This window comes from Vicugna pacos, chromosome 27, assembly GCF_048564905.1.
Source record: "Vicugna pacos chromosome 27, VicPac4, whole genome shotgun sequence".
NCBI lineage: Eukaryota > Metazoa > Chordata > Mammalia > Artiodactyla > Camelidae > Vicugna > Vicugna pacos.
The window spans coordinates 12,913,165-12,935,446 of record NC_133013.1 but is presented as its reverse complement, the minus strand read 5'-3'; the positions used below and the strand labels follow the sequence as shown (position 1 = coordinate 12,935,446).

Sequence of the window (22,282 nt, the reverse complement as noted above, 5' to 3'; positions counted from 1 at the left end):
AAGCCCCCCAAACCCAAACCAAACCAGAAACAAATAAAAGTAATGATTGTGTGATGCTTTTATTTTTGGGGGTGTGGGGGAGGACTGTTTTCAGCTTTGTGAATGTTGAGGTTTAGTCTGAGAACTTAGGTAGTATATCAGAAAAGGACGTTCTGTTACCTGAGCAATCATCAACATTATTGCTATGAGTCTTGCCTATTGTGAAATATTCCATATAAAGCTATAAAGTGAGCTTAGCTTTCTGGGTCTGTGGTCTGGATGTGCCCTCTGGGGTCAGCTCTTCTACCTCCCGATGTCCTTTCACGGGCGAGCTGGGGCCCAGAGATGCTGCAGCCGCTGACGGTCACATGTTGGTAATAACATCCCACCGGTGAAATGTATCTGTTGCTCTTTGTCCTATAGTTTCTCGTCTGTTGTGCCACCAGGCCCTGTAATTAACTCTCCATCCTCCCTGATTCTTTACCTTCACGGGGCCCCTTCCCTTTTCCCCGTATCTCCTCTTTGGTATGTTTGTCTTGCACTTTCTTCCTACGTGGTTGAGTGTTTTGCATCTTGTAGGAATCCTTGGCCGAAGTTGCCTCCTGCATTTCAGGCCTGTCCAAACAGGTAGAAGTTCTCTGACATTTCTGTCACTCTCTTTAATCTCATGTGAGGTGGCACGGAGACACTTTGCTCTAGCCAGGCATGAGAAAGAAGGTTCTCAGGAAGTTTCCCGTGTTAGTACGTGAACCAGACGACCCAGCAGCACCAGAAGGGGGCGCGATGAATGGTTTTTAAATGTCATGAGCGATTTGTGTGACACACATACAAAGGTTTGCGCACACAGGTGTGGCCGTGGTCATTAACAACAGATTCATACTCGGTTGCTTTATTAACCACTTCCTTTCCAGCTTCCATCCTTGTGCATTTTCTAGCTTTATCATCAGGAGCTCAAAATCTTGAATCACTAATTCTGATTGCTTCTTTTTGGGGTTCAATTGCCAATATGTGCCTTTTCAGTAATAGTGGTTTTTTTTTTTTCCTTAGTGGAGGGAGTTTTTGGCTTTTCCTAGTTTCCAGGACACACAAATTCAGCTGTAATATATTTTGCTCGGTGTGTCAGCTCCCTGCTCCTGCTCCCCAGCTTCTGCCAGGCGTTACCTTAATTACTTGAGTCCCATTGGGGACCCTCCTAGGTAGGGGTTATGCCCCTTTTACAGAGGAAATCACTGAGACTCAGAGCAGTACAGGGTCCCCCAGTGGGACGGAGTTTTACTTCTTTTCCCTGCTGTTCCACTCCCAATCAGTGCTGCTTCAAGCACTCTGCTCTGCCTTGTTTCCCGGTGAAGTTGTTTAACCATGAGACTAGAGAATCTTCAAGACCTGCCCCAAGTAAGATGCTGGGATGTCTCTGTATCCTACGATTGGAAGCAGTGACTCTGTGCATTCCCAGGGTGAAGGCAGAGTTGAGGCCTTTCACCGCAGAAGTGGCTTTAATGGGAGTTCGAGATTTGTAGCTACTGACAGGTATATAGAGAATAGATAAACAAGTTTATACTGAATAGCACAGGGAAACATATACAAGATCTTGTAGTAGCTCATGGTAAAAAAGAACAGGAAAATGGATATATGCATATTCATGTGTGACTGAAAAATTGGGCTGGACACCAGAAATTGACACAACATTGTAAACTGACTATAATGCAATGAAATTTTAAAAAAGAAAAAAAGCTATGTCAGGGAAGTTCTGGAGTCCTGCTAAACCATCTCATAGGGATGGACCTGGCATGGTCTTGATAAATAATCACCTGAGAGCAGTTTCCTGCCCAACAATTGTGCATACGTGAAGCTGGGCATTCTGTAAAGATCTCTCTCCTTCATCTGACCTAAGTGATGCATAAAACATGTAATTGTTGTGATAGATTTGTGGAGCAAAGCAAGCAGTCACTTCCATCTAAACACCACGTGTGGTTCGTGAATGTTCACATGAGAACTCCCTCACAGTGTTTTTATGTTTTAAAATTGATGTGAGCTTTTAAATGCATACAGATGTTGACATTTCAAAACCCAGATAAAATCCCTGTGGTGCTGTTGATCGAATCTAGGTGCTTTTTTTTTTTTTTGTCATTCATTCATTTCTAAGCGTTGGGACCATTTATCCAATGGGATCTTTTCCAGTGAGCCTGATACTCTGTTTGACGTGGAGAAGCTGGAGTTACTTCTGCTGGCCATTGTACTTATCCCCATGGAGGCTTCTGACATGCCTCCTTAGAGCCCTCCTTCAGTCCAGACCTAGAGGCTGTGGCCTCGTAGGACGTGACAGCAGGTGGTGAAGCTGATGTGGCGGAGGTGGGGAGCAGGAGGATGTCAGGAAAGCTCCCGAGCACCCTGTCTGCTGATGTCCTACGCACAGCCTCCTGTGCTTCTGCCTTCATCCCAGCAAGAAGCCATGCATACACAGAGTGACAAGCTGATGTTTTCCTTAAACTGCTTCTTTCATGTAAATTGCACTGACCAGTTCTGGATGTCTTGTCATTGTGATTTTGGTGGCTTTTCTGGTTTGCAGTAACATCCTGAATCTCCCCAGTTCAAAAACCAGCCCCTGCCTTGAAATGTCTTTTTGCTAGTGGCTGTGAGTCAGAGCCAACCGACTTAGTACTTGTAAAGTGTTAGTTTTATTGTTGCTTTTAACGTTGTGTGATACAGTGTGGTGTGAAATGGTGCAGAGCAAACCCCTTTGACATACCCACATGTATTTATACTATGTTGCTATGTGCTGGCATGTGAATGTGTGAATGTGTGTATTTTTTTTTCTGGAAGTGAGCACTAGAAACTTACTAGTGGTTTCTTTACGGAGAGGGTCTAGTCTGGGCTGAGTCACTTTTCATTGCGTGTCTCTCTACACAATTACAATTTCCTCAAGGCTTATCTTGAAAAAATACTGCCAGGGTTGATTGGATGGTAAGATAACAGGCCTTTTTTTTTGTTGTTATTGCCTTTAAAATGTCATTTCCAAAAAGTCATCCTTGAACATGAGACTATTAAAAAAAATACTTTGAATTTGTTTAACATCTTAAAGCTTTTAAAAAAGTCTTTGGTATTTATTATCAGATTTTACCAGCCAAACATCTGCTCTGTTTGAGATCTGGAAACACTACACTTAGTGCTACAGAGCATGGCAGTGGAAATGATTAAGGAGAGAAAAGTTTCCAAGGTTCTGTCCACTCCATGAGCCTTGCTGGAGGCCACCTCGGATGAAGTAGATGTGGGCTGGGACCACTTAAGAAACTCCACTCCAGGGGGCTGGCTGTGGAGACTTGCCCTACGGCCCCCTTAACTCACCGTTATCCAGTTACTGGGAAGAGCCAGGGTTTGGGATTCAGCCAAACGTGGGCTCACACATCAGTTCTGCCATTTTGTGCGACCTCATTGTCTCCAAAGCTTGGGTTCATTATTTATGAAGTGGAGATGAAAATACTTACCTTGGGGTACAGTGAATGTAGTAATGACCCCTGCAGAGTGCCTTGTGCAGATGAAGTCCTTCATAGACTCCTGTTACTCAAGGGAAAGAGGGAGTCTGGCTACGTGGTAATAAGGAAGCCTACTGGGGTTTGGGTAAGTGAGTGCCCACAGCGTCCTGGAAGCTTCCCCCCGGGGACCACACACCTCTGCACTGATGTTTTTGTCCAACCTTGTCTTCCAACCAGAATAAGACTTAAGACGGGGTAGGACAGGAGGCCTGATTAGGAGCTGGTATTAATTTACAATATTTCAAAAAGGAACTGGAGACACATTTTAGGGAGCAGTACAACTGATCAAATTCTGTTCTTTTACCCAACTTGAGGCCATTCTTTTTATTTTTAAAAATTTTCTCAATTTTTCCCCCCTTAACAGCATCACTGGGGATTGAACCCAGGACTTTGTTCACGCTGAGCACGCACTCCAACACTGAGCTAGAGCCCCCACTCACAAAGCCATTCTTTTTAGAGATGAGACACCACGCCTTCTTAAAAAAAAAAAAAAACTAGATTTTTGCTTTCACTTTTAAGGTGTTTTTCCCTTTTGCATTTTTAAGTGAGTCCTGAGGTCAGACTGGATATTGGATGTGCACGCATCCTATTGATCGTGCTGGATTTAGCATTTTCTTGGTGATTACAGTATAATTTGCTGAAAGCCTGGCCACTCCTAGGGGAAACCTGACAATGTGCCCTAAATATATGTGGATGAAAGAGAACCTTGGAAGGCTGTCTTTGGAAGGTGACAGCTAATCAATGGCTTTATTGGGTTCATAGGCCTAGATTTCTGATTGCCCCCCCCCCCAAAAAAAAACAAAGAAGACAAGAAGGAAAAAAGGATCGATTCGCTATGATTTCCTGTTTATATGAGGCAATAGAGAAAAGAGAAGTTTCAAAAAACTTATCTCCCTGGACAGCCAAGCTCCATCTTTGTGAGAAGATTATCAGTGATACCCTCTTGGGAGCAGAGAGGCTTTTCTAGGTAGGTGAGTTCTGCTTAGGCTGAGAGGGGAGGGAAAATGTGATGGGAGTCTGGAAGGATGGCCAGAAGGTGCCCCTCAAAGGCCTGCGGGGGTCACCAGGAGAGACCTGCACTGTTTATCTCTGTTCCTTTCGCAGTGTGTGGCCTCCTGGAACTTGGCTGAAGGACACTTTGCCGTGCTGCATGTTTTAGGACTGGATACTGTGAAGCAGATTAAGTGACAGAGACTGAGGGGCCAAGTGGCATAAAGATCAGGAACATGGAGTTAGGCTGCTGGATCTGAATCTTGGTTCTGCTACATGGTAACTGTGTGACCCTGAGCAAGTTACTTAAGCTTTCTGTGCCTCAGTTTACCCATCAGTGCAGGGGGCTTCTAATAGTAACTACCTTATAGGGTTATAAGGACTAAATGACTGTATACTTAAAGCAGTTGGTACGTGACGTCTGACGCACCTAATGCCTTTTGTAAGGAGTTGCTGCTGTTGGTGTTTTTGTAACATTGATGGCGGGGAGGCTTCTTTGAGCTTTGATGAACTCCAAGGTGTCCTGTTTGCCCATCTTAATAGAACCTCATGATGGCTTCATACTTAAAAGTCATTTGCGGTGTTTTAGCTCCGTGGGAAGATTTGCTTTGGAATATTCTGATCACCCCAAGCCTTTTCCTAGCTGATGTTCTGGTAAAAGAGTTGCAAAGTGCATGAGTTGAGAGACTATAGAAAATTGGGGGGCGGTGGGTAGAGCTCAGTGGTAGAGCGCATGCTTAGCGTGCATGAGGTTCAGTACCTCCATTAATAAAAAGAAAATTGGGAGAGTTCATTTGGGAATGATCAGTTTAAGCTGCTCGAGGTTAGTGCCCACTTCACGGAGCTGACACTGGCACTGATGGAATCAGAGTGGTGGGGAGAAAAAAATCGATGTAACCTTTTAAAAAGATGATGGTTTTAATATCGATAATAGTGTTCTTTACCTTTTCATTTGAGAGCTGCTGCTATAATGGAATGCTTTATAAATACTAATGTGTGCTGACTACATTCTGATAGTGAGTAATCCCTTTGGGTATTTTGAGACAAAAAGTTCTGTGATCCGGGCAAATGGCAGTCTGATGTACAACAGAGAGGTTTAGAAAGACATCCTTCAAATAAAGCATATTTCACATGCGTGTAGGAAATATCCACTCATCTGCATTTTATAAACCTTAACTCACAGGCAAGGAAATGCTTGGTGTATGTGTGTATGTGTATATGTAAGTGATTAATTTTAATTCATTTACAGTGTTTTCCTTATTTGATTCAGACATTTGGATCAGATCAAATCAGAACATTTGATTCAGACATTCGGAGGTGATCAAGTGCACATAAATCCGTTCACCATGAATACATCTCGGAGGCCTCACCCATTGTCTGCACTCGGTCCTGATGCGCTCCGGGATCCCAGAAGCATCTGAGATGACTGAGATCCGAATGTTGATGGGAAGAGAGAAAGGGGCCTGGGGTTGTGGGTTTTTGCAGTCACTCCCAGTTCTAGGATCTTCTACTTCCTGGTTGAGACTTTCAGGGATGAGCTATGTGGGCTTCATCCTGGAGTTCAAGGCCTTCTTTGTCAACTTATTGACTGTGGTTTTGTAAAGCTGATAAAAGGAGTGGATCATTCCATTATGAAATGAAGGGAGAAGCCAGAAGGGAGGTGCAGGTGGATAAAACACGCTCCATCCTCTGCACGGTGGCCCCCTGTGTTAGGATGAGTGATTTTTACTGATTTAATGCTCTGGATACGATGTGTAAAACTGCTCACACACCTTAGCACAGAGCAACAAATACATTGCCCAACATAATTCGATTAATAATTAAGCATTTATTGAAGACCTTACTAATTGTGAGACTTTTCAGGTGGATGGAGTCTACTGGTCTCCAAGCAGCCTTGGAGTTCTGGAACATATCCTGTTCCAGAAGGACTTGCCCCCTGAGTTCATTCCTCCCTTCATTCATTCCATCACAACTGAACTGCCACATGCCAAGTATATATTGTTCTAAGTGCTGAAGATGCAGGTGTGGACTAGGCAGATACGTGACAAAAAAAAAATAAGGACTTAATTATTGTGGGGGGTGGGGGCTGGATTGGGGAGACCAAGTAAACAAACCAGTGAGCTCATTTTGATCATCAAGGCCATGGTGAATGTCAGCGATGACAAGAGCTTATGGTGCAGAAGTGCACCTTCATACCAGAGGGAGAGGGTCGGGGTTAGGGTTAGGGTCAGCCTTGCTAAGGAAACGATGCTTGATCTGGGACCTGAAAGAGCCAGGTGTTTGATCTGTGGGGAAAACAGGTTATATGACAACCCTGAACCGAAAGAACAGACTCTCTGGACTTTCAACCCTAAACGTTTGCCACACCCATTTTCTCCTTGCTCTGGGGCTGCAGCATTCTCCTTCATTGAGGCATCGCTGTCAGACGTGGTAAAACTGAGCACTCTGGAAATGTTGGTGTCTCCCAGGCCAGATCTCTACTGTGGGTTGGAGAGCCTTCCTCTCTGCACACAACCCAAATCGATCGACCTTTGCACCTAACCAGACTCTTCTGTGTTTGTTTTCTGATTACCTTGGCTGGTTAAGTGAGAGCCCAGAGCTTGCTCTAAGTTTTCCCTTCGTGCCTAATACACACGTGATTTCACCTGATGCTTTTAGCTTTCTTTAAATGACATACCAGCCCGTCATTCTCCCACTTGAGGTCAAGATTCTGCCCCTTGGTGTTAAGACACCTGCTGAAAGTTTGAACTTCCTCTTTTTTTTTTCAGTCTGACTCTTTTCAACTATGGATTATTTTCAGCCGTTTTCTGAAGTTTGAATTGTTTTGTGTATTTGTGGAACACAAATGAAAGTAGCCAATGAGGCTTTGCGAAGTTTCAAGTGTCCGGATCAAGAACCGTTTCCCGTCAGGGAACTTGCTCAGTGGTATAAATCCTGCCACCGTGGCTTGAGCGGGTTCTCTGTATTTCTTGTTGATTAACTCTAAGTACAGAACAGTACCATCTGGCCTCTTCACAACAGGAGGGGATGGTTATACAGAATTACAACCTTATAGGAGAGCAGACATTTACTAAATAAAATATTAACCCCAAACTTAGATGCTAATCAAGCCTTGTGCTGTGTAGATCGATGCTCATTCAGGCTCTTCTGTCTCTGGAAGCTTCTGTTCAGCGCAGAGAATATAAAGATGAAAACACTTTATTGCAAATCAGTAGGAATTACAGCAACCTAATAATAAGACAGAATAAGTAGATATCTGTCCTGAGTCCCCGGTGCTTCTGTAACCGTGTCAGTGAGGTGACGGCCTTCATTCTTAAGGGTTTATTTTTTAAAATAGTAAATTCTGAAACTGTATACGTGGACTTTTCCATATTGGCTGCTAGACCAGAGCTGATTAGCCGTGGGACGTTTTGAGTTGCCAAGCCCTCCTGAGTGGCTTGCTCTGAGGAAAGCCGTAGGGTACCTGTGGTCCTTCCACAGGACCCGCGTTTCTGATACTAGTCCGAGACAGTGATGGCCCACAGCAGGCGCAAAGCCACAGCTCCTCCTCCGAAGCCCACGGCAGGTATGCATGCTGATGACGTCTCGTTGCCGACCGAGCCACAGCGTCCTTTGCAATAACAGCTCTTCCGGGAGCTGCCATCAGTTGACCTGAGCTGGCCGTCAGGGACCTAGTGGTTAGCCAAGGGAATCTTGGATTGAACTTGTCTTTCCGTTTGGGGGAAAGCATGTGCATGCACGCGCGCGCGCGCACACACACACAATCACCGCACACGTTGATTATTTTTTACTTCATTTTATTTTTTTAAAGATTTTTTACAATTTATTTATTTATTTATTTTTGAGGGCTGGGGGGAGGTCACTAGGTCTGTTTATTTACTTTTAAATGGAGGCACTGGGGATTGAACCCGGGACCTCGTGCATGCTAAGCATGTGCTCTGCCACTTGAGCTATACCCTCCCCCCTGCTTTTATTTTTTAATGTGTATTTATTACACAGACAGCATTATGTCCATTCTAAAGAGAATACGAATTAAAAATTTAGAAAAAAGGAAATATTCTCTGCTTGAAAAACTAGCCATTGACAGTCTTTCTGTATTTCTTTCTGGTCTGGTCCATATTTATCCATTAGTTTATAGAGCTGTAAACGCAGGCTAGGTACAATTTCATAGTTTGTGTGTTTTTCCATTTAAAATGATGTCATAAATCACTTTCCAGGTGGCTACATAGCATCAGAGAATTAATGGCATTAATGAGGATGAGCAGCTCATATTTCTGTTCATGATGTGTATCTCTACACGCACATCACTAAAATAATGTATGTTCGATGCTAAATTTCCTAGGCTTATGGTATATTTATAATTTACATTAACCTGCCTGTCACCTTGTGCAGACTGTGTGAGATATTCTGTTCTTCACCTTTGATCAGGGGGGTCATTTAAAATTCATGTGGTGAACTTGTACAGGGAGTTAGCAGGGAAGGCTATGAACCATGTGTTTGTGTATAGATTGTCTTTAATATACTCTTAAAAACACATTAAGGCAAATTACTGGGCTCTCTAAAGAGCTAACACTGTGGAATAACCTTGAAAAACAAATTTATCTGTGTGAATGTATACCCCTCTGTGGGGACTGAAAGTCTGTGTATTTTTCCTCTTTGTAGCTCAGGGAGGGTCTTTGCATCTCAGTTGTATCAAATGCTGTGAGCTCCGCAAGGTGAGACCACTCAGAGAACAATCATAAAATTAAGAGAGAAGGGGCCTGAAGCAATACATTTGATTTTTATGCTTATTTATAGAACCCGGCATGAAGAGAGCAAAATTGACAGCATAGCCCAACAATTTTAGTACAAAAATGATCTTTTCTGGGGGAAAAAAAAAATTAGCTATCTTCATTGTCTTATTAAATGTGAATTGGTGTTGAGTATTTATAGTGAGAAGCAGTAGAAAATGTCCTGACAGTCAAGTTTCAACAAGTATCTTATCCAGATAAGAAGCAATGCATTGATATTTATACGCTGACATAAGAAACATGACTATGGAAATTGATTTGAAAATAGTGGCCCTTAGCAGAGAAGGGTAATAATAGCTCAGTCGTAGCATGTGTGCTTAGCGTGCACCAGGTCCTGGGTTCAATCCCCAGTACCTCCATTAAAAGAAATAAATGAAAATATTCCTAATTACTCTCCTTGCACCACCCCTCAAAATAAAAGGAAGATAGTGGCTCTTGGATGACTTTTGGTTGAGTGACAGCGTATAAAATATTTCACATTAATATTTGGGCCAGGAGCATCCCTTGAAACATCAAGAGTGTCAGAATAGCCTTTAGGCACCGTGAGGAGGACCTTTGCTCCGGGGAGCCCTGTGTGCTCTCCGGCTTCCCTCATCCTCCACCACGACTGTTCTTCCTTCTGCCTGCCTGTGCCTCTCTTGTTTTTTTCTGTGACACCCATGATCACCTGAGGTTTTGACCCTGCTGTAGAAACACTTCTCTTACTGTTTGACCTAGTACAGTCTCTGAAAAGATAATCACTTCATAGATCCATAGATTCACTCCAACGGGGCTTAAAAATCCATTTTATAACTTATTAAAATTTTTTTTAATTGTCAGAAAAGACACCTAATGTAACATTTACCATTGTACCCATTTCTGAGTGTACAGTTTGGTGCCATTAAGTGCACTCGCCTTGTTGTGCAGCCATCCCCCGCATCCATCTCCAGAACTCTTTTCACCTTGTAAAACTGAAACTCTGTACCCATTCAGCAACTGCTGCCCATCTTTTCCTCTTCGCAGGTGGTGGAAACCATCATTCTGCTGTCTGGCTCTACGAATTTGACTACTCTGGGTGCCTCATGTTAAGTGGAATCATGCAGAGTCTGTCCTTTTGTGAGAGGCTTATTTCACTTAGCATCATGCCCTCCAGGTTCATCCCATGTTGTAGCATCTGTCAGAATTCCCTTCCTTTTTAAGGCTGAATAATATCCCACACTTTGCTTTTCCATCCATCAGTTGATGGACACTTGGGTTGCTTCCATCTTTTGGCTGTTGTGAATGATGCAGCTATGAACATGGGTGTACACTTACCTCTTCAAGTACCTGCTTTCACGTCTTTTGAGTATATATTCAAAAGTGGACTTGCTGAAACAGATGGTAATTCTATATTTAAATTTTTTGGGAACCATTATACAGTGTTCTGTAGTGGCTGCACCATTTTACATTCCTACCAGCGGTGCCCAAGGATTCCAGTTTCTCTAGATTCTCACCAACTCTTATTATTTTCTGTTTTTTTTTTTTTAATAGTCGTCATCCTGATGGGTGTGAGTTGGTATTTCCCTGTAATTTTGATTTGCATTTCCCTAATGATTAATGACATTGCATATTCCTTTTCAAAGGATTATTGTAGGTGCAAGACACACCCTTTGAATGGTCATTAAAAGAAAATTAGCCGGAGAGTAAAAAGTTGTAGACTTTAGCCAAGTCTCTATCCTAATTAGTCATCTGACCTTCAGCTCCATTTAACAACTGTTAATTAAGCCTCTGCCATGTGCTGATCGTGCCACAGGGAGGAGAAAATAAACCACAATTTTCCCACTCATGCCTCTAGTTTATAGTTTTGTCTCTCAAAGTACAACAGCTGAAGTCTCTTCTAATTCTAAAAATTTTAATCTGGGATCTAAGGTTGTAAGTGTAATCTGCAGTCTCTTCACACTAGGCAGGATTGCCTGCCATGAAAATAAGACAGGACAGCTGAAATGTAGAGGGGAAAAGGCCACTGGGAGGATATTTTTTGAGGGGGGGTCTACGATTAAAATCTGAAACTTACATATTTACCATTTCCATGTAGTCTTAATTCATGAGTTTGATTTTGAAACTTTAACCTATTTTAATCCAATGGTACTATTTATTACGTTTTCCCAGACATACGATTCCAGAGTATTTCTCTCCTCTTCACAGCAAAGCTTCTTGAGGGGGTGTCTCTTGCCATATCTTGCTTTCCTGCCTGCCCAGCTCCGTGCATTCTGGCTTCTGTGTCTCTCCCAGTCTCTGAAAACAATGGACGACGGTACCTCGGCTTTGCTCAGCTGACTTCTCTGAAATATTTGAAGTGGTCCCTCACTCCCTCTTTGACACTTTTTCCTCTTTCAGCTTCCTTGATCCTGCTTCCTCTGCCTGCCTGGCTCTCCTTTGCCTCTCTGGACAGTGTTCAGTTGTTATTTTGAGCTCTCTTTCCTCTGTGCTGCTGCTGAAAACTCTGTGACCCCTATAGTTCTGTTCCTAATCCTGTTTTCCTTTTACTGTATGCGCTTTCTTGGGAAGAAGAGAGGGTGCCTAGCCGCCTCATTTCTCTCCCAAACTTAGTCCCTGAACTCTAAACATCCAGCTGGGCTCTCTAGTCTGTCTCAAGTTTGATAACTCATCATTGCTTCTGGTGAGCACGTTCAGTGTGGAATTCACCTGGCCTTCCGTAAGTGGCTCTTGCTCTTATTCCCCTGTGCTCATTGATAGTTTCCACTGGATTCCCAGCTGCCCGTCAAGAAACCTTTGACATCTGCCTTTGCCTCACCTGTGTCCTCCTAATACATAAGTAAAAGGTGACATAATTCACCTTCTTGACCAGTCCTGTCATCTCCATTCTAATTACCATTTCCTTGGTCTAGGCTCTTACCATGATGGATTGATCCATCTCCAAGTGCTCCGTTAGCATCTTATTCTTAACACCTCTTAGATCACACTGAGCTGTGTTGCAATTGTTCTGCTATCTGTCCCTCTCCTGCTGAACTCTGAGTGCCTCAGGACAACAAGTAGTGTGTATCTTATTCCTTGAGCTAATACCTAGGGAAAAAGAATCATACCCTTATTATCATGGCACTCCATTTTTTTTAAAACTCATAAGAAACATGAGCAGTATGATAGTTTCCTGTCTTTTCATGTCACAGATATCATTCAGTTGCAATCTTCGTATAATTGTAACCATTAAAATCCAAAGATGGAAAAAGAAAGTTTTCTCCTTAGCTTAAAAAAAAAAAATCTGGTGTTGTTATAGCTCATGGGTGGGTTGAGAACAGCATCTGCTTTTAAAGTGACTTTTTATGCTCAGCAGCACACTGTTTACTTTCACCTTCAGTGAGTCCAGTTTCAAACTGTATAAATCGAGGTTGCACGTGCATGCACTGAGGGACGGGGGAGCGGTGGGTGACAGGACAGAAAGCGTTAAACACCTTGATGGTGGATTGGGGACAGCAGGTGCTTTCTTCATAGCATTTGAATGTTGTCATAGTTACTTTCTAATTGCTTATTTTATCATTGTTGCTTATTTCATTCAGAATTTTTATTTTTGTCTGAAAGGAAATCCTATCACATTTGAATTAGTCTTTGTAATTTTCTGTACTCTTTCTCACTCTAATGTATCAATAATTATAATGTCATCCACCATGTCTCTTTGGGTTTTTTAATCCTTATTTTAGAAACTTGACTGATTTACAGATTTTGTGGTTAGAGAGATGCCGGTTCAAATCCTGGTACTGCCATTTACTAGCTGACAAGTTGCTTAGTATTTCTCATCCTAATTTCTTCTCATTTTTAATTGGTGTAATTTTACCCACCTCTTTTGGGTTTGTGAGGATGGAGAAAACTCTCAGACAAAAAGTGTTCAGTACAGTATTTGCTAATAGTCACCAAAAAATAAAAGGTCACTATTTATCATCCTTAAGTTAGTTACCCACTTGATTTGGAAATTTGACAAATATGTCCAGTGTGTGTGTGTGTTTTTAAGTAATTATATGTGGATGAAATTGAGATCAATAAAACTTAGCTATACAAATTTTAAAACACAGATTTTTATATTCTGATAAATACTTAGTTGTAGATATAGTTGTTGGATGAATGAGTGAATTTCAACTGTCATTCTTGTCTGTATGAGAGTAAACATTAATTTATCACTGAGCACAACCTTAGATGATTGATGACTCTTCATTTAGAAACTAACGACTTTACTGGAGAGAATTTTCAAATTCTGTTGTGTTGCTTGTAATTTCAATAATGTCACTGTATTATTTCTCTAAAGCTTGAAGCTTTCAGATACGTTTAATCTGGCAAAAAGATGGATTACGCTTGGGGAAGGGTCAATGAATGGCATGTCAGGCTTGGCAAAGAGCTGGGAACTGATGCGAACACAACTTTTCTGAAGTTGCCCACGGGGAGAACAGACGTGTTCTTCCTCCTTTTTCTAAAGACAACTTTCAGTAGACAGCACTGATTAATTCTTAAAAAAAAAAATAGTCTCTCAACATTTTTGTTCTTAGCTATGCATGAAATTTCCTGGTGGGATGATCAGTCTTGTCAGGGCTGTTGACTGAAATAATTTGTTAGCATATCTTTATGGAAGACTCCCAAGTCTTCAGGTTTGGTCGGCCAGGTACTTTGGAGACGCTAAGAGAGAAACAGGATTAGAACTCTTTAGATTCGTCACTGTTTCAAGTAGAGAGGTTTTCTCCTATGCGACTGAGATCTTTGATGTTAGCAACCATTGAGATATGCGTGGCTGGAGAGTTAACTGTTAAATTATTTTTTTAAGCATTTTTTTTGTTGTTATTGCAGTTATCACTATCTGACATATTTTAATAGTTATTTATTTTATTTGTACCTGTTTTCCCTGAACAGTGATAAATCCCACGTAGTTAAAGACCCCTAAGCAGGGAGCGTGCACCCTGCCAGGAATCCTGGGTGTTTTGGTTGGAAGGAGTGGAGGCCGTCTCTGGGCTTACGCTGCATGGTTTTAAGGGAGAACCAGGGCTCCTTTCAGACAAAAATGAAAATCCCACTAAATATTTGCAAAAATTTGCATGGCACTGTTTATACGGACGGGCTATTATAATATCACTAGTGAACATCAGGAAGGCAGCCCTCGCAGGCACTGGTGTCTTTTCTGATGAGTGATTCTCGATGCCGTAAGGACCTTTGGGAGAGGAAGTGCAACTTTCTCGTGCTCTTATTTCCCTGCGTGGACCATTTTGGAAGGAAGTGTAACTTTCTCACGTTCTCTTTTTCTTCCTGGCTGGACTAGGGATCACGTAAGATGTGGTAGAAGGTTTGGCATTTCCAGCAGCGCTAATAGATCCACGTTATGGAAATCTGAATAAGCAGAAAGCTACAAATGAAAAAGTGAATGGTAAACCAAAGAGTTGCTGATCCTTTAAGCAAGTCTCGCTCCTCTGACACTTGTGTGAGACAGATCCTCCACAGTCCTGAGTGTGGTCCTTCAAATATGAATAAGATCCCTTCTCTGACCGATCTTCACCTCCTCCTCCCCCGACCACTGCACTGACTGCCCAGCTCACTTAAAATAAAGTCTGAAGTCTTTGTCAGTCCCAGTCCCTTCTCTGATGTCATCTCTTCCTACTGCCTGCTGGGTCCTGCAGATCTGGCAGTACTGACCTCTGCTCTTCCTAGGATACAGGAAGTGTGCCTCTGCAATTGGGCTCTGCATGGACTCTCCCCTCCTGCAATCCTCTTCCCCAAATAGCCGTGTTTTCCTTCTTGTCACCTAGGTGTCCAGCTCACATGTTACCTTGTCCTCTGGGAAATGGCTCCCTCTCCTCCTCCCTGCATAGGTATCCCCACTTCGAGAGAGCAGATCCCTGTCCGATTTGGCCACGAAATTGATGAATATATAAGAGGTCAAGTCAGGCTCGGAAAGCTGTTCCTGGGAGTCCATTGAAAAGAGAAACTTTCAGAGTATATGATAGATCTGACCGAATTCAGCCGTATCTCCTCTACGTTTTGCATCTGCAACAGCGGTGCGTGTTCACGACAACCACCTGGAAGCATTAACAGAAAACCTGTCTTGTTTTGGAAACACCACCATTTAAAGACCATTTACGGCCATTTCTGCTTATTGACCTTTCATTGTGCTTCAGTCTCACGAGGGCTTCTAATCCCTGTGCGCTATTCGTGCGGCCACAGCTAAGTCAAGGCTTCCGTGAACCAGATTTCTCTAACCCCGCATTATAGTAAATGGATTTATTCTAATGTGGTGAGTTTGAATTTCTGCTCTAATTATGAACGACTCCTCTCTCAAAGGAGATGCAAATCTTTTCCTGCCTCTGCCTGATCACCTGGGTCCAGAGAAAGGCATCTGTGTCTGCTTTTGAAAATGCAAATGATGTGAATGGGCCGGAGGATGCAGACGGAAGCAGCGTATATAATGTAGTTTGTAAATGTCAGAGTGAACTTGAGACACATGAGGTCGTTTGTTGAAATGAAAGCTTAATGAAGTCCCCAGGAGAAACATCCTTTAGCGGAGGTGGCGGGAGTGTTTCCCGAAAATCCTGTTTAAACTACACTTGGATTTTTAAAAAAATAAACAAGCATGTTGCCTATTTAAGCTTGTCTGGCTTGTATTAAGTCGTTATCTGAAACTTCTTTCTGAAGGAAGAGACAGTTCCAAAAATAGTCATTGCCTAAAGGGGAAGAACAAATTCTTTTATTTGTGTTGCAGGGTTTGTTTTTTTTTTTTTGGTTTTTGTTTTTTTAAGCAGATTAAAGTATTTAATTGTTCAGGTGCTCTAGAAATGTTCTCTCCCTGCATCCTATTAGCAGGTGCTTTTTGAGCAGCCACACCCAGTATTTACTTATGAATTATGTACATGCGCTGTGGCACGGGTAATACATAGATTATTAAACAGTCACAAAAATAGAAGTAAAAAAAAAACAACACATTAGATCAGTCTGACTGGAAGTTCCAGCGGTTTCTGTGCAAGTCCCAGGGCTCACCTGGACCCTCCGTGGGGCATGCTCTGTCCACTCTGGGGACTCCCTCCCCGGCCGAGAGCACCTTGTGGGTTTGCAGGATCTCAATAAAAACGCACCATGCCAAAGGTGCCCGGACTCTGCACAGGGAGGCTTGGAAGGAAAGGAATCTAGGACAGGTCCTGAAAGACACGCACTGGACTCTTCATTCTTCATGACCTTGTAGTGTGGAAGGTGCCGGGTGTGGCGCGGGGCCAGAAAGCGGAAGTTCACGGTCCACCTCTGTTTCTCGTGCTGTTCTGTTCTTGCAGCTGCTACTGCTGCTTCGTAAATCTCTTCTCTGAAATTTCAGATTTCAAAAACTTCTGCCAATGGAAATTTTCTTTTTTTTTTTTTTAATCTTATTTGGTAGCAAATTCTGACCTGAACTCTTTGGAAGCTATTTGGTCTCTTTATCTCATTTAGTGTGAATCTTGGTGTGCTTGGTGACGATGCTGGCTCCAGTACCGTCCAGGCTGTGGTTTAATATACAGCACTTTCTAAAATGTTAAATGCCGTATTCTGAGTCAGACCTGGCCCAAGACTTTCATAGAAGGGCATGTGGAACTGTGCTGCCATTGCTCCTTTGAAGTCTAAATCGCCTTGTTCAGTTTTCTACTGCAAGACCGTGTTGTAAAGGATACTGGCTTTTAGGGGGTCATGATGACTTGTCAAGGCTTACTCCAATCTCTGCCACGGAAAAGAGCTTACCTGCCCTGATCTGGCCACTTGAGCCAGGATTGTCATTTCTACCTCACTGTGATCGGTGGGAACAGTAGATGATTCTGGTCTAACTCTTATGCTCTGTAATGCCCTCCTCACTGCCGACAATTGTCCTTTCCAGATTCCATACATTTGGTGAAGAGCCCCTGACCTCACTGTTCCTCATCTTTCTCAACCTCTCCATCCCCCCTTTGGCTAGTTACCAGGTAAGTCATTTGCTTTATCTCAGGAACATATGAAAAGACTCTGCCCCTGTTCACCTTCCGTCCGTCCAGCTTCTACCCTCCTCATCTGTGTTTTCTCTACACATAGGACCTCAGTCATCCCTTCCTAGGGATTCTGGTCACTGAGCATCTCAGTGGAGATAATAAGTCTATTCAAAATTCCTCTCCATCTCAGAATCCCCCAGGGCTCCCTCCAGTGTGGTGTCTTCTGTTCGAGAATGCTCTACCATCCCCCTGCCATTCCTTCCTGGGGCTGTGTCTGCCCCCTGAGAAAAGACCCGCTCAGCTTTCCTGCTGTCAGCTGTGGGCATCACCTCATCATCTCTTGATTATAGCGGGTTGCCCTCGTTGACTGGCCGGACTGTCCCAGGCCTCCTCTGTTTGCTGGCCTCAGCTTCTCTCACCTCTCACCGCAGGGGGACTGGCCGGGCATACAGGTTGTAGCCTGATAGTCAGTGAGGTTACAAATGCCACGTTAAAGACTCTGAACTTCTTCCTACAAGCAGGGCAGGAACCATGACAAGGGATTCCGTCTCTCTTTTGGTAAGACCGTGGCTCTGGTGGTGTAGAAGAGAGATTACAGAGGAGAGAGGCTTGGGAAAAAGAGTCAGAGGCTCAGAGAAGACCCTTTATTTCATTCCAATTTCAAAAAGGTAATTTAGTTGACTTCTTTATTACCTGATGAGTAAAACAGCCTGGCAGAGTAGAAAGCACATGAGCCCTGAGCTAGGCAGCTGCCGGTTTTAGTGACAGCCGCCACCAAAAGCCAACTGTTGACTCAGGGCACGTTAATCTATAAAGGAGAGATTTTAATGATTACTCACAATCCCTGCAGGACTTTTCTGAGTATTATATTAATTACGTTTGTGACCTGTAACTGAGTTCCAGGAACACAGTACAAGCTCAGTAACTGTTGTTGTTTGGTTCCCCAACCCCACCCCCTGCCCCATGAGATACTTGCACTGAGGTCTGGGCTTGTGAAATCCAGGCATCTGAAGTTGATTCTTTTGATATTCCAAATAGTGTGTCTATTAATGGACATAGATAATATTAGTTAGATCATGCTAATAAAAGAAACAGTTTTTCTAACCATATAATAGGCTATTAAATAAAATCCCTGCTTGACTGGTACTTATGTCCTTTTGGAATGAATTCATGCCATAGCTAAAAACTAGTGATAAATATGTTTCCCATTAGGCATAACATTTTTTTTTAATTGATGTATAGTTGGCTTACAATGTTATGTTAATTTCTAGTGTACAGCATAGTGATTCAGTTATACATATATATATTCCTTTTCACAATCTTTCTCATTATAGACTATTACAAGATACTGAACATAGTTCCCTGTGCTATATACAGTAGGACCTTGTTGTTTATTTTTTATATAATAGTTAGTATCTGCAAATCCTGGATTTCCAGTTTATCCCTCCCCATTCTTTTTCCCCTTGGTAACCGTAAGTTTGTTTTCTATGTCTGTGAGTCTGTTTCTGTTTTGTAAGTAAGTTCATTTGTATCAGTTTTTTCAAGATTCCACATATAAGTGATGTCATATGGTATTTGTCTCTTTCTGACTTACTTCACTTAGTATGACCATCTCCAGGTCCATCCATGTTGCTGCAAATGGCATTTTCCTTCTTTTTTATGGCTGAATAGTATTCCATTGTGTGTGTGTGTGTGTGTGTGTGTGTGTGTGTGTGTGTGTGTGTATACACACACACACACACCATAACTTCTTTATCCAGCCATCTGTTGATGGACATTTAGGTTGCTTCCATGTCTTAGCTATTGTAAACAGTGCTTATGCATAACTTTGGAGGGAACATCCCATTTAAGACTGTGATCCGTGTGAGGTTATATAACTTTGTCAATTAGGAAAAGATACTTTTTTCAGGGCTTTTGAAAAACATAATTTCTTGTATATGTCAATCAATCTAACTAGACAAATAATTACTTCTGGGAAATCAATAAGTTAATGATTGATTTCCTTCCCCTCTAATTATTGTCATACATCTCATTTGAGCAGTATAATCTACTATATTCTTTTATTCAGAATAATTTAGTTTATTTTAAAAGATAAAAAAGTAAATTATACTTAGAGAACTTTAGTTGAAGTCACATAAAATATTTTAGTGTTACTAAGTACCAACAAGTGAAACTTTGTAATAGTCTTGTTATGTAATTATCAAGACATGATTACTTGGTACCCTTTAATATATGTAGTATTTGCTAGGTGAGCCTCCTTTGCTAAGAATTGTTTATTAAAGAGTGCAGTTTTAATTTGTGCAGTGTGAATGTGTGTGTGTGTTCTATAATCTTTCTTATAGCAACTTATAATATGAACTGTTTCTTTGGGTGGATGACTGGGATTGGCCTAGTATCATTTATCATGATCAGAGGTCTATAAACTCACTGTTAATTTTAACTTTAATTGTGAAAGCAAATTCAGCAATGACTGCAAGATTTATGAAAGTCATAGCTGCAGTGTTTATGTGTTCCATTTAGTATGCATTTAAAATATTTACTGCTTCTCAAATTGTATTTTAAAAGGTTTGTTGTTATATTATTTTAGCTGCAAAATAAATCGGGCATATAACTCCTCTGTGGAAAAAAAAACCGGATTCTTATTTCTTCTTTATAGTATAATAGACTCTTGAGTTCAATCTTTGTGGCCATAACTCTGTTTATTAAGTGGGGCAGGACGCGTGATGCGCTTGGGTGTTTGGCCGAATACAGACTGGACGAAATGGCTGTCAAAAGAGACACAGAGTTGCTTCTCATTATTCACTGTTGTTACGGTTTAGAATGCCATCGTGGTCACTGGATTAGTGAATAATGAGCCATTGCTCGTAAGGGAAATACAGGGGTAGGTTCCTGCCAGCCTCTGGTCCCATTTCATCACCCTGTTGATATACAACCTTGTTTTATGTGTGTTTCTGTTTAAAGATGCCTTATTTAGTAGATATTATTGACTCATTGACACTGAACTCACAACCAGCAGCCCTGTAACTCATGCCTGAACAAACCTTATCTACCACAGGTATTTTCTCCGCAAGGCACAACACAGCCTTCCTGGACTGAGGGATGCTAGGCGTCACTGCAGCCCTGTGCCTGGGGGCCGTTATAAACAGCACGGTTACCAACAAAAAGCAAAAAATGGGAAAAAGTGGCACTCAGTAGTCCTCCAAAAGGTTACTTGTTTGTGCTAAGAGATCTGAGACCAGAAGGAAGAATGTTGCCTCGTTTGACCTCAACTGGGAACACGTGCGTTGGGCATCTCAGATTTTTTTGCCAGCCTGTATGTGTCCATGAATGACCTGGAAAGTCCTGCTGGGACTACAGATACATTTTAGTAGGTGAATTCACAACTACAGAATTCCTGAATGCAGGGGATCAGCTTAGTTAGAATGAAGTAATGTTGAGGCCATGTGTATGCCTTGCATCACCAGTTGAGCAGTTAAACGGTTCCTTCCTGAGATCTGGACCTGGTAGATGTGAGTAGATCCCAGCTCTTTTACCTGGAAGGACTGGATTCTCGAGCTGGGGCTAACACCTGAGACCTCTTAGATGTTTCTCGCTTCTTCTCGGTCATGGTCCCTGCTTCCGCTTGCACCAGTGAATTCTCTTTGATCCTCTGCAGTTAGTTTATCTATCCTGTCCTGTTCTCTGAGCTGGGAGACATTAGAGTGTGGTGATTAAGAAAGTAGACTCTGTCCAGTGGAATACTGGAATACTCAGCCATTAAAAGTAATAAAGTAATTAAATTTGCAGCAACATGGACCTGGAGAATGTCATTCTAAGTGAAGTAAGCCAGAAAGAGAAAGAAAAATGCCATATGATACTACTTATATGTGGAATCTTAAAAAAAAAAAGACAAACTTATTTACAAAACAGAAACAGACTCAGAGACATAGAAAACAAACTTATGGTTAGTGAGGGGAAGGGGTGGGAAGGAATAAATTTGGAGTTTGAGATTTGCAGATACTAGCTACTATATATAAAATAGATAAACAAGTTTATACTGTACAGCACAGGGAACTATATTCAATATCTTGTGGTAATTTATGGTTAAAAAATATGAAAGTGAATAATATGTATGTTCCTATATGACTGAAGTATTGTGCTGTACACCAGAAATTGACACATTATAAACTGAGTATACTTCAATAAAAAATACTAAAAATGAAAAGAGTTTAAAATAAATTGTATCACATTCATCAAAAAAAAAAAAGTAGGCTGCAGATCCAAACTATATACAAAATAGATAAACAAGGTCCTAGTGTTTAGCACAAGGAATTGTATTTAATAGCTTGTAATAACTTATTATGAAAAAAATATATATATATGTATAACTGAATCACAGTGCTGTACATCAGAAACTAACGTAACATTGTAAATCAACTATACTTCAATTAAAACAGAAAGTCAGCTGTGAGTTCCAGTGTCCTGGGTTCAAATTCTGGCTCTTATCATCGACTGTCTGCCTGCCGTCCGGCAGACTGCTCCACATCTTTGCACATTCTTTTCTTCTGTAGAAGATGTATGCGGTAACATTGCCTACCTCATTGTGTAAGTAATTGTTGAAAGAATGTGTATGTGTTTTTAAAAATTTTTTGATAAGGGGAGGTAATTAGGTTTGCTTATGTATTCTTAGAGAAAGTACTGGGGATTGAACCCAGGACCTCATGCATGCTAAGCATGCACTCTACCACTCAAGCTATATCCTCCGCTGAAAGAATGTATATTTAAGGTATGTCAAATATTTAAGACAGGAGTTGACACCTAAGCCGCCCTAGGAAAGCTATTAATCCACTCAGTTATCCATACCCAACTTCCTTTTAATTCTTCTTAAGGGTTTGATTATGTACCACCAACAAAAACAAATAATTTAAGGAGAGGAATTAATGTGAAATGTACTGAAGTGTGGAAAGGTGATGCTCAGGGGATGTTAGGGCAAACTATTAGGTTGGGGAGAGGGAAATTCAATTTGGCCCTGAGTTCTGCCCACTTCTAAAAAAGAAATTCTTGATTCTCATAATCTTTCACATAA

The 22,282-nt window shown here is 41.8% G+C and overlaps 1 protein-coding gene across 3 annotated transcripts in view; it reads left to right on the top strand.

Annotated features, from left to right (window-relative positions):
- Window positions 1-22,282, top strand: part of MCTP2 (multiple C2 and transmembrane domain containing 2) — a 196,693-nt gene that overhangs the window by 6,857 nt on the left and 167,554 nt on the right. Inside the window, exon 2 of one of the 3 annotated variants that reach the window (XM_072950716.1) lies at window positions 17,130-17,214. The exons of the other annotated variants lie outside the window; for them this stretch is intronic. The gene's annotated coding sequence lies outside the window, so the exon portion shown is untranslated. The remainder of the gene's footprint in view (window positions 1-17,129; window positions 17,215-22,282) is intronic. 3 annotated transcript variants of the gene reach the window in all.